Below are 12,213 nucleotides of genomic sequence, written 5' to 3'. Positions count from 1 at the left end.
GACAAAGTTTTGGTCTCAGGTTTTTTTTGTTTGTAAACTGATGCTGGAGACCTGTCTGAATATCTACAGTAAAACTGACTAAACACTGAATATTCCATAATTGGTTTCGTTTAGATTACCTTTCAGAACATTATTCAAAACTTGAAGTGGTGAAAAGTTTTTACTTTGAAAGTTGTTTGTAAGCTGTCATTTTTAAGGGAAATAATTGATGGATTCTTTCGCTTCTGAGATTTTTTGCACTGCTATTGAAACAGCTGCTGTTGAGTTCACCTAATTCTTATTCAAGATCAAGTCCAAGGAAAAAACTTATTATACAGAATATATCCATCAAAAGTTAAGGTGGGCAAAAAGTCAACTCTGGTACAGGTTTTTCATAGTTTTTTCATAGTTTGTGCACTTGTATTTCGTATCTGTTTGAATTGATCCTATTTGGTGGTAATGTATGGTAAAAAACTGGTACATGAATCTGGTAACAAAATGTGCATGTTTTTTTTGCTGGTTAGTCTGCTTTCGAATTTGCCTGTTGGTGCAAAGATTACGTTGGTAAAGGATTCAGTTTTACAAAGGCTGCGTTACTTCTGTGATGATTCTCAGTCATTTAGGTGAGATGATGAGGAAGTTCAGTCGTGTCAACTGGACTTCTTTCTTGTGTCACCATGAGACTGCACCACAGGGCAGAAAGCATCCCTAGCTTCGCTGAAGCCAAAAAGTAGAAAGAGAAGCATCTAAAGACACCTCTCAAGGCCTGGAGATATCCTGAGTGGACTTTTTAACAAGACAGTTTCCAGATCCAGCAGAATGATAATGGATAAAGCTGAGAACCAGAGCAAATGGAAAAAAAAACAAAAAAACTTGTCATCCCTTATGTGGCTGGTGTATCTAAGAAGCTAAAGGATTTAGAGATTTGTCTATCCAAAGAGAGTGGACACTGAAACTTTCAGTGCAGTGAAGAGTGTTCTGAGCCTTACATTGAAGAGACAAAACAGATTCTAAGTATGAGAATATACAGTACAGTACCAGCACAGAAGGACCAGAATCAGCAGTGTACCTTCAGCTGCCATGTCGAGGGAGGTCATAATGGTTTGGTTTTCTTTTGGTTTTCCATCCTGTTTGGTTTACTACCTGATTGTGTTTGCTTGCTCTGTGTGTATTTTTTCATAAGACTACTAAAAGGGAATATGATTCTCGGTTTCGCCAGCCCTCTGCTAAAAAACTGTTCAGCATTTCACAATGTCTTCTACATGGTATATTCAGTAACTGTATAACCTTAAACCTTGAATAAAGTATACACAGGGGTTAAATTCTAGCATCCTGCTTCTTATTGCATAATATAGCAATTGACATAAGCCTGATATACTGTATTTAGTCTGTAATCAGATGACAGCTGTCAGAATGTCTGAGACACTCTTAACAGTAACTTCAAAATCTTTAACACATCAAGTGACTTTTACCGAAGGGATGAGATGGAGATTGATGTGGATGATGCGCAAAACAATGAACCTCCTTGGAAAGTAATCAGACTCATCTGGATTACAACTACTGTAATACCCCCATTCCAATCCTATTTACCAAATTGGTTAATTTTTTTAATTTTTATTGGTTTAAATAAATTCATGAGGACATGAAAACGACTCTTCAGTGAATTTTGACATAATACAATAACGATGTGTTAGCGACATGATAACAGTTTAATAGGGAGCCATTAAGGAATTTAACAACAGTATAACATGTCCTAAAGAATTGATAATAAAAAAATACCGTCACTACCAAAAATGAGGTAAATTACAACCAATTACAAACTATTACCGAGGTGTTAGCGACCTCATGTCGTTTTGTTAACAACTAGACGCCAACCTACAGACAATGGAGGGATAGGACATTTGTCAGATGCTCAGCTATTTAATAACAGTAAGTGCATAGAGGATGGTACCAACGTATGATGGTACAACTTTCCTCTACTACAACCCATGACTAATGATGACAAGCCCACGCCTTATTTTATCCTTATTTGATAGACTTTTTAAATAATTTCCAAATTGCCCATAGTGTGTGTGCCCTGAGATGGATTGACACCTTGTCCAGGGTATACCCCGCTTCATTCCCTAAGCCTCCTTGGATAGGCTTCAGGCTCCCCGCGACCCTGAAAAAAGGATAAAGTAACATAGACGATGTAACTTGGACGATGTGCTTTTATTGTAAATAGAATTTGATGAAACTTAATGTATAAACATTATTATTATGTTAACATTTATAAAGGAAAAATAACCAAACCACATATATTTTAGAAATAAAAATTATATTGTAAATCAGACTTTTTTATTATTATAAATTATTCATTATTATAATGAAATTAACAGAAATGGTCAAACAACAGATAGTTTAGATGAAAACTATAGATTTGGTTGCAAATTAACAATTGCATTACTGTTATTATTGTTGTCTTAATTATTTATTTTAATTACAAAGATTTGTATTGCATACCAACAAGTACTTTAAATCTTAATTAATTAACATGTCTTATTTATATAAGATATACAGGCCATAAAAAATAAAAAAATAATTAACTGTGCACATAAATTTTCAACCCATTTAGACTTCTATTGTGTAATCAGTTACATATTTTTTTTTAAGTAATGATGTTTCCAGTTTTAAGTAAATGGAACTATAAGTTTTTTTATTTTTTATTTTTAGTTGTTGCAAATCAAATAAATTGTTGTTGGTCTGACACAACCCTTCCATTTTATCTGGTCTTAGACCAGGCACTTCATCCAGCTGTTGGGAAGCGAACCCGGGCCTTTCGCATGGCAGACGAAACACCTACCACTGAGCCACCCGTACCCTATTGCCCTGATGATGTCAGATACAAAATCGCTAGTCTGAAAGATTTTAAGATGGTGGAACTTTAAGTTGACAGTTAGTGTTATTTAAGTACTTAAAAGATACTTAAAATGTAAAATTTGTTCAGAACTTAAAAAGTGTAATTTCTACAAATTCATAAATACTGTACCAAAGCATTCTAAATACTCATAAAGGTCTATCAATTTAAACTTATTGTAATTATTTAGGTTAACAGTACTCAATATGATTAATTACTTTAAGCATTAGTGTTTACAGTGCACATTATTCTGGAATAAAAGCTTGAAATTGTTAGAGGAACTTCCTACCAGGTTTGCACACTGGGGCTGATCTTTTGCCCAATTCTCCTTGGCAGATTCACTCCAGACACTTCAGGTTGATTGGAGGTTTTTTGTTGACTGACTAAAATTGTCACAGATTTTCATTGCAGTTCAAATCTGGACTTTGACTTTTGCCACTTATTTTGATTTTAAGCACTCCCGCATTGCTTTTGCCTTGCGCTTGGGGTTATTGTCCTGACTGTACTGGCCTTTTTTTTTTTTTTGTAATATCGTTATAATGTATTTTGCTCTTTTCATTCTCCGTTCCATTCTGACAGGTTCTGAGGATGAAAAGTGTCCCCAGTGCATGAAGCTGCTCACTACCATTCTTCACTGTAGGGGTGGTGTGAATTGAGGTATGGTCTGCGTTAGATTACACACATAGCGCTTTGTAACTTGCCCAAATGCAGTATCTCAATCGTGTTCGCCTGACACCAAAAAACCTCATCTTCACTGGGTTACTCTCGTGGGCCTCGCCCGTGGCTTCTCTCACCAGTCTCGGTCTTGTTTTTGCACTTGAGTTTTTGAGTTGCACTTTTAAGTTTCAAAGAACGGACTTGATTAGGTAATGCTTGGGTGTTGTGATGCAGCTTTCATTCGAGCTATTAGCACTTTAAAAGCTTTGAGGCTTTAAAAATTCAAATTAAAATGATCATCATATCATCTTTATTAACTTATTTTAAAGAGGTCCAATTATGCCATTTTAAAGGTTGCTTATATTGCTTAATGAGTCTCTTAAAACTGTTTTATATGTATGCAAGGTCAAAAAACACTTCAGTTTTCTCTAAAAATAGATTTAATTTTACCCCATTTCTAAATGATTTGTAAACGATTTCTGTGAAGCAGTTTGAAGATTCAGTCTGTCTAAACCCCTCCTTTCCGTGAGCCCTCACTGCTGTGATTGGTCAGATGGTGCTGTGATTTATGACTGGTCTACCGCTACAGCGTGTGTCGGAAAATTAAACGCCCATTACCATAACTGAACGACAACTTTGGAGACCCGTCAATACATAGAAAAGGTGGCGTCGGTTTTACCGTGTAACGACCAGCTAATTTTATATTAACTGTGGCTACAAAAATCGAGAGGCCTTTCATCTTTGTGTCAGTGTTGCGTTAAAAGCAAAAAGGATAAATACAAACAAGTAGATATAGCAAACGTGTATTATACAAAACTAAATAAAGTAAACGAAAAAAGTGCACCACAACCAAACAAAGATATAAACAATATTTACAAACTACATATAATAAACGGTATGTGTATGTGAAAATGTCCGAAGTCCGTGTTTATTGTATGTGTGTTAGAGGAGTATGTTTCGGTCTCACCGGGGTTAATGAAGTCCGAGAGGCCAATGACGGAGGGTGATAAGTCCGGGGAATATGTCCAGTCAAGGATAACTTGGTTAAAAGTCTTCGAAAGAAAATGATCCACAGCAATCTCTCCTTCTCTCGTCCAAACAAATAACGGCAGTGCTGTTTCGCCATTACTACTCCTCCTCCTCCCCCACACCCACAACACCCCTCCCCTCCACGCGCGCGCGTTCCTGGCTGTTCTTTTGAAGACAGGTCAGGGAAAGGGCACGGCGCATGCTCGGACACGGCCACTTCGCGAGTTTTAAGTTCAGTTTTGGTGAATGGTGAAGAATAAACAGTTAAAAAGGATTTTGTGTGCTCTCGTTTTTATTGTTTTTTATATTACAAAGTGTTTAAGCAAACCTGGCCTGAATCAGGCATGCTAGGCATGGCATGCTCGGTCACATTAACAAGAGTGTGGTAACGTTAATTGTAAGATGGCGGGCAAGTTGTTCGTGACGTAGAACGTGGGCATTATGCAAATATGTTACGGAGTGACGTGGATCCGTAACAGAGTAAAAATAGATTTGCTAACGACTCATTTAAGCGAATGTGAGCCAATTCTTTCCCTAGGGTTAACCCTAACCCTTTTAATAGACAAAAACTTCATTTATTGTGCACAGCGTCACAGATAGTGCAGATAGAGTATGTTCACATACAGCTACATGACACACTGCATGAAAGAAAATATTTAAAAAAGCATAATAGTGGCACTTTAAAATCCTTCCAAATTATTTAATTTTCGCTCCTTTTCTTTAGACCTACTACCTTTTTTAAGGAGAGTTCCCCCAAAGTGTTTTTTTTTTTTTTTAGGAAATAGGAACAATTTTAATATTTCACAGATAAACAATAAATATAAGTCAGTTATGTACTTGTTAAGACTTTTATCTGGAGTATCAGGAATCTGGAAAATATTTGCAAAGCAATAATTGGTGTTTACTTCATTAGTTATTTATTGTACTTGATAGGTTGATCCTATTGAAAAGAATCGAGGAAACCGGATGAAATGCGCTACTGCTGCAACCACCATAATGCTCCTATAGCTAGTGTCTATTAGCGTTTCTCCATAATACACAATAATAAAAATTAATACAAATATTTCCCTTGCAACGATTATTTCAAACAAACTCCTGGTCCACTTGAATAGGATAACCTGTACCCCTGCTTATTTATGCAGTTCATTTCAATTATTCAATCAGTCAGTCATGGGCCATCAGTGCAATGCATAAATTCAAATCAAGTGCTTCAGTTAATGTTCACATCAAACATCAGATTAGGAAACAAGTCTGTGTGACTTTAATCATGTCACGGTTATTAGTGCCAGATGGGCTGGTTCGAGCAGTACAGAAACTCCTGGGATTTGCTTATACATATTTATCACCCATTACCGCCAGGTCTTACTTCTTTTGCTCTCATCTCTTCTTGCAGTTTTTGCCTCATCTGAGAAAAGTTTTGACGTCCATTTACACATTTTGTGACAAATTACGATCAGAAATCCTGAAGTATTTATTCCTGACTTAACTAAAGATGCACTCTATGGCACAGTGCAAACAGTATAAATTGTGCAATGAACATCATGGAAGTGACAATGAAACTGAATCTGTGTGTAATGGAAAAATATGTCAGCGAGAGTAACTGAGCAGACCCTGAAGCTAACAGATGAGAGAGTTCACGGGTAGCACCGTGATGTATATACAGTAGCAGAGGAGCCATTTCCATGTGCCTGTAAAAAGGTGTTGAAATGCTAAATGGCTTTGGGGACAATGGATTTCCTGAGTCTGTCAGTTGGGCAGCTTTGCGACAGAAGTTTTCCTTTAGCTTGAGTCTTGCCATGATTTTCTTAAAGAGTTTGGAGATCTACTGTCAGATCTACTGATTACCTCTGACAAAGTGTTGATAGTGAAGATTTTAATATTCATGTAGACGATGCTAATGGAACTTTAGGACTCACATTTATGGACTTGCTAAATTACTTTGGAGTTAAACAAAACACAAATAGACCAACTCATCCTTTTAATCATACGCTAGATTAAATTATACCCCATGTTATAGATGTCACTAATATGGAGATTCTACCTCAAAGTGATGATATCACAGATCATCACCTCTTAGTATATACTCAGCCTGTAGAACAGATTATCTGTGTCTCCCCATGTTATCGATTTAGTAGAAACATTAATCCGAAAGACAGATTCACAAGTAATCTGCCGGATCGGTCCCAAAACATTACTAGACCCCTAAATTCAGATAATATAGATAAGTTAACTAACAGCATAGGCACTGTTTTTACCAGCACATTAGGCACTGTTGCTCCCACCAAATTAAAAAAGGTGAGAGATAAAACACGTGCACCATGGTTTAATAGTCATATGCAGGCCATCAAGAGAGCAACCTGTAACCTCGAGCAAAAGTGGAGAAAAACTAAATTAGAAGTTTTTTGAATCGCATATAAAGACAGTATGTGCAGCTCTAAAAGCTGCTAGGACCGAGCATCTGAGCCGACTGATAGCAAGAAACCAAAACAATCCCAGGTTCTTATTTAGCACAGTGGCTAGACTGTGATACAAAACCTAAGAAATCTGCAAAGAGTAGTCCCTCACAGTACAGTATAGTAGTGAAGAATTTATTAATTTCTTTAATGAAAAAATCAATAGTATCAGGAAAAAAATTATGGATGTTCAACCTCTAACAGCATCTCGTGTTCCAATACAGGCTAAAGCTCCAAATTTAATGCTTTATAGGTATAGGACAGGAAGAGCTGTATAAACTTATCACCATGGCTAAATCAACAACATTCTTGTTAAATCCAATTCCAACTCAATTTCTAAAAAAAGTGATACATACAGCTAGAGAGCCGCTTCAGAACATTATTAAGTCTTCACTATATTTAGGTCATGTCCCAGAACTTTCAAGTTGGCAGTTATTAAGCCTTTTAAAAAAAAATCTAATTTAGACCCGAATGAAATAACAAATTACAGACCGATTTCAAACCTTCTATTTATATAAAAAATATAAAAAATATAAGTGGTGTCAGCTCAAATACTGTATGTGCCTTCTTACAACATCCACAAAGAATTTCAGTCAGGTTTCAGGCCCTATCATAGTACAGAAACTGCACTAGTTAAAATCATTAATGATTTGTTTTTTATCTTCAGAAAAAGGCTGCATCTCGATGCTCATCTTACTTAATCTTAGTGCTGCATTCAACACTATATTTTGTAATATTCTCAAAGATCGCTTACAAAATCACAACGGTATTTAAAGAGAGACATTAAAATGGTTTAGATCCCACCTGTCTGATCGATACCATTTTGTAGATCTGAATGGAGAACTGTGCGGTGTAATGCCAGTGAAATATGGGTTTCCACAAGGGTCAGTTTTAGGACCTCTGCTGTTCTCCATATACATGCTTCCCTTGGGTAACATTATTAGAAGACATGAAATTAGTTTTCATTGTTATGCTGATGATACCCAGTTGAACATCTTATCAAAACCGGATGAAATACCCAAGTTGTCTAGAATAATTTAATGTGTCCAAGATATAAAAGATTGGATGACCAATAATTTTTTTATTAAAATCAGATAAGACAAAGATATTACTTATTGGCCCAAAAAACAGTACACAACAGTTCTCACAATTCAGCTTGGATGTACTATTACTACCAGCTCAACAGTATTAGTAATATTAGACAGTAACTTATCCTTTGAAAATCATATTCCCAATATTACAAAAACAGCTTTTTTCACCTTAGAAATATTGCCAAGCTTAGGAACATTCTATCCATATCTGATGCAGAAGAGCTGGTTCATGCATACATGACTTTCAAACTGGACTATTGTAATGCATTACTAGCTGCATCCTCTATAAACAAGCTACAGTTAGTCCAAAGCCAGGAAAGAAAATATGATCACATAACCCCAATACTATCATCCCTGCACTGGCTACCTGTTCAGTTTAGAATTAATTACAAACTAGCATTACTTACGTACAAGGCTCTAAATGGTTTAGCTCTCTCATTGCCTTTCAGACAGTGTTCGGGGCTCAGACACAGTCTACTAGTTTAAAAGTAGACTCAAGACACATCTCTTTAATCTGGCATACACATAATTCATAACATAACCTCGTATCCCAGTATATTTAACTGCACACTCTTATTTAATGCTGCTAATATCCTGAACGGCATCTATGCTAATTCTTTTTTACCTGTATTTTCTTTCTCTACCCATACCGAGGCAACTGGAGATTGTGCCAGCTTCAGTAGGCAGAGGCCAACCCTGTGAAGATCTTGAGGCATCCAGAGAAGGACCACCTCCAGCTGGATTGTGCTTTATGATGGTTTGGATCTACATATGCTGCTCCTCAGCTCCCAGTGATCCAGTCTTGCCCTCTGTTCTCTGCATCTGCTGACTTATTCCTGTGCTAAACTGGACTCCATAGTTATTGTCTAAAAGAACAAAATATATTAACAATGATGGTGAAAGAGAGAGAGAGAGAAAACGAGAGAAAGATTGCATGAAATTTGTGTTTTAAATAAAATAAACTTGTATTTTAACTTTTTTATTTCAAACTTTGGTTGGTGCAGAATGGGGGGCGCAATCCAGTGTCTTCTTGTGCCAGTCTCAAGTCTGGATAAATGCAGAGGGGTGTCTCAGTAAGGGCATCCGACGTAAAACATCTAATCAATCTAATCAATGATGCAAATCACAAATATCACTTGATCAGGATCGGCCACAGCCCGGGTTTACAACAACCGCCACAGGTGCTGTTGTCCTAGGGTGCAGGTGGAAATAGGGCTACTGTTGGTCGAAAAAGGAGAGGAGGAAAGTGTATTCGAAAGCATAGAGAGAAAAGGAAAGGCCAGAGTTTAGGAGTGATAGTAAGGACTTTAACAGGGGAGGCAAGAGAGTTGGTTGATATGATGCAGAGAAGGAAGGTGGATACTGTGTGTCCAGGAGACCAGGTGGAAAGGTAGAAAGGCTAGAAGCTTAGGATCAGGGTTCAAATTGTTTTACCATGGCGTGGATAGGAAAAGAAAGGACTAGGAGTTATCCTGAAAGAGTTTGTTAGGAATTTTCTAGAGGTGAAAAGAGTATCAGATAGTGTGATGAGTCTGAATCTGGAAATTGAAGGTGTGATGTTCATTGTTATTAGTACTTTTGCCACACAGGTAGGATATGATTTGGAAAAGGAGGACTTCATTAGGGGAAGGGAACAGAGGTGATGAAAATGTGGAAGGACAGATGGTGGTGGACTTTGCAAAGAGGATGGAAAAGGCAGTAGCGAATACTTTCTTCCAGAAGAGGCAGGAACATGAGGTGACATATAAGAGTGGAGGCAGAAGCACTCAGGTAGACTACATCTTGTGTCGATGTTGTAATCTTTAGAGATCAGTGACTGCAAACTGTGAAGAAAGTGAAGAGGACAAATGCAGAGCAGAGGACAAAGTGGTGTAAATTGAAAAGGGGAGAATGTTTTGTAGTCTTCAGTGAGAAGTTAAGAGAAAGGAGTTAAGTTAAGGTGCTTTCAGTTGACTGGACAACCACAGCCAATGTGATCAGGGAGACAGGAAGGAGGGTACTTGGTGTATCATCAGGAAAGGGCAAAGTGGACAAGGAGACTTGTTGATGGAACAAGGAAGTACAGGAGTGTATAAAAAGGAAGAGGTTAGCTAAAATCAAAGATCATATGAGGGCTTGTAGATTGAATAGTAAGGAGGGAGAGGTGGATCTGTACAGGTTGGTGAGGCAGAAAGATACAGTAGAGATGGGAAGAATGTGCAGCATGTAAGAGTGATTAAAGGTAGAGATGGAAATGTACTTACAGATGCCAGGAGGGTGATGGGAAGATGGAAGGAATACTTTGAAGAGTTGATGAATGGGGAAAATGAAAGAGAACTCAGAGTAGAAGAGGTTACTGTTTTGGATCAGGAAGTATTAAATATTAGTAAGAGTGAGGTGAGAAGGGCGTTGAAGAGGATGAAGGATGGAAAGGCTGTTGGTCCTGATGACATACCCGTGGTGGCTTGGAAATGCTTAGGAGAGGTGGCAGTAGAGTTTCTGACTAGTTTGTTTAACAACATCTTGGAGAGTGTGTTAATATTTTAATTTCATTAGCTATAGTTATCGCCATAGCCTCAGAAAATGTAATGAATAATATAATGATTTCTGTTATTCATTACATTTTCGGGGCTATGGCAATAACTACAGCGGATGAAATTAAAATTTCAACATAATTGATTTTTAACAAATGTCAATGCTCATTAAAGTTGAATGAGTTCCCTAGAGACATAGCAGAAGTTATGTTTCTAGTGTAGCAGTCCATCATATCACTTTTATATGCTAAAGTCGGATCTTACTAAAAGTTCATGAGTTAAATTGACAGGATAGTATGAAATGTGTGACATATGTTAAGTATACCAATGCAATACTAATACTGTGTTATAGATTAACTAAAATCCTATTAGCCACAACACAACTGATGTTGCTGAGGTTGATGCTGTCGCCATTGTTTATGTAAGTACAGTCTCCATAACGTATGCACTGTAAGTGTGGGTTATTTGTTGTGTAACAGTAGTCATGATGACTAAAATCGACTGCAGACCTAAATATGGATGAGTCACAAAAGAAAAGCTTAGGATTGTTAAAAATATATAAATAGTAAATAAAGGCAGCCTTATCAAAATGTCAGCTATTATGGGTACTTATGCATGTGCACTTTGTATTGTATACTGGGGTCAGATGATGAGGTGGGAAGGTATCATTCCACTGTCTTGCTACTGTAAATGTTTGTATTTTTAAATGTAAAGTTTGAGACGCAGATGAGAATCAAATAAAGAAACTGGGTGACACGTTCACTTTATCTTACAATTGATTTAGTTTTCAATGTTTACATAATACTTTTTTTGTTGTTGCTTAGTGGTTAGCATTGCCACCCTCTACCTATCTATCTATTAATAGTCAGCTAAAAAATGTATACATACGTATACAGTAGTGTGTGAATGTTGACTGGAGGTTCTATCACTGTTGTACAAAATAAGAATAAAGAATAAATACAATGATCACCACTGACCTCCACAGTCTTTAGACGGATTACAGAGATTCCTAGATGGATGGATAGACAGATGTTTTTCAAATATTATTTAACCCTTATTGATTTTTTTGTTCTGCTGTGATTTACAGATCAAAAAAAGAAGCAATTATCGCTTGTGTGTGTTTGATCAGTCTTGAATCTAGGAGAAAATGGCCTGTCAGATGAGTCAATGAAGAACACTAAAAGGTAATGTTTTTTTTTACTGTATGATTACTGGGTGCGTTTAGATTACTCAGCAGTGAGAACATGAGGGAGTAAATTGCATCAAGATCCAGGACAAAAGGCCACACTCGCTGCCATTAGGAGCCCAATTTAAAGTTTTGAAACAGCCAAGTGACCATAGGATTTATTGATCCCTGGACAATGATTGGTTTTGAAATCACCCTTATTATAAAGACTTTGTACTTATGTGTTCTTTTATGTGAACCGGGATCAGTCAGAAGAGCAGGACATAATGTCCATGTAATTTTTATGATTATTATTTTATGATTTATGTCTCTCGAATTTATCCTTCTTTTTGCACCTCCATTCTCTCTCTCTCTCTCTCTCTTGAATTTATTCCTCCTACTGTTTTTCCCATGAAAAAAAAAATCCTCA

The sequence above is a fragment of the Clarias gariepinus genome, chromosome 3 (assembly GCF_024256425.1).
Source record: "Clarias gariepinus isolate MV-2021 ecotype Netherlands chromosome 3, CGAR_prim_01v2, whole genome shotgun sequence".
NCBI lineage: Eukaryota > Metazoa > Chordata > Actinopteri > Siluriformes > Clariidae > Clarias > Clarias gariepinus.
This window is presented reverse-complemented; position numbering follows the sequence as displayed.